Genomic DNA, 1607 nt, shown 5'->3' on the forward strand with positions numbered 1-1607 from the left:
CGGCATGGTGTACAATTGCACATAAACATACACAAAAATCAATTAAGTGCACACACATGCTCCAGGTGCATACACCCCCACCAGGTGCACACACATGCCCTACCAACTCAGGCACATACACTTCCACAGTTACCAGCCTAGGCACATGCAGACCTATCACCAATTCAAGCACCTATACACTATACACACCAAAAGTTAGACAAAACCCAATTGTCAATACCTGCACACCCAATAAAAATACATGGATCACTAAGTTGTATATCATACACATGATGACAATAATATATATATATATATACACACACACACTATATATACATATATATATACACATATATACACACACACACACACACCCCAGTTCACACACAAACCACCCACCTACACATACACACAGATGAGTTCCTAACTTGGATGGTACGGTGTGAGTACATGTGTGTTTAGGGTACTTAGGATTCCTGGGGGGAGGTGGGGGGAGGTTAAGGTGAGAGAGAGAGAGAGTTAAAGTGTAGGGACTGGAAGTTTCCTGAACCAGGATTAGAACCAGTAGATTAGAGAGAAGATGGCTAAGGAACTGAGGCTTGGGGTTAATGTAGGTTAATTGACCTTAATTGATTAAAGGACAATGCCCAAAGCCTGCATAACAGGGGAGTGATTCAGGAGAGAAGCTTGCACAGAGGCTGGGACTGCAGCCGGAGCTATGGGGGAGCCAAAAGGGAATCAGGGAGAGGGAAATTGGGACTGGGGCTGCAGGGGAGCTAGAGAAGGTGTGGAGGGAACTGAAACCTGGCTCAGAAAACCAGAGGTGTTGGAGAGGGACTGCCAGGGAGCTCAGAAAGCTATGTGGGGAGAGGCTGCCAGCACTGGGAGCTGGAGAAGGGATCCAGCTCCAAGAAAACTGCGGGGCAGCCTGGAGGAGCTGTGGGGAAGTTGGTGGCAGGCCAGAGGACTGTGAGGGAGAGGGGGAAGCTAGAGAGGGTATGGGGAAAGCCAGAGAACAGAGAGAGAGAACAGGAAAGGTTGGAAGGAGAAGGCAGAGAGAGATGGGGATAGGCAGCAGGAGACAGAAAGGAGCAGGGCCAGGAGGATGAAAGTGGCAAAAATGATGGGAAGAAGGTGGTGGATGGTGGGAGCAGGGCCAGGTAACTAAAAGCAGCATAAATGACAGGAAGGAGGCGGTGGATTTCAGGAACAGGGCTGGGAAGCTAAAAGTGGCAGAAATGGCAGGAAGGAGGTGGTGGATATATATATAGAAAGAAAGAAAGAAACTCTACTCTAGTCTAGGGACCCGCCCAGGCCCAACTCCACTCTCACCCCCTGGGCAAGCTTGTCCAAATGGTAGGCCATCTGGCGTGTGCCCCAATCCTGCTGCATGAGCTTGACTGCCGCCCTGGCAGCCTTGACAAACACTTTGGGGTCCGCACACCACTGGGTGATGCACCCCGCTAGGTTCTTCTGCCCCTTAGTTAGCTTCAGCAAGGACAGGAGTCCCCCATAGTCAGGAGGGAACCAGGGGGGCTCCGCCAGCTTGGGGTGGATGTTGCCTACGGAAGAGCAGCAAGGCCGCACCCCTGGTGGGAGCTTGCCCACAACTGCAGCATCGACAA

The sequence above is a fragment of the Alligator sinensis genome, unplaced genomic scaffold (genome assembly GCF_000455745.1).
Source record: "Alligator sinensis unplaced genomic scaffold, ASM45574v1 scaffold1109_2, whole genome shotgun sequence".
Taxonomy (NCBI): domain Eukaryota; kingdom Metazoa; phylum Chordata; order Crocodylia; family Alligatoridae; genus Alligator; species Alligator sinensis.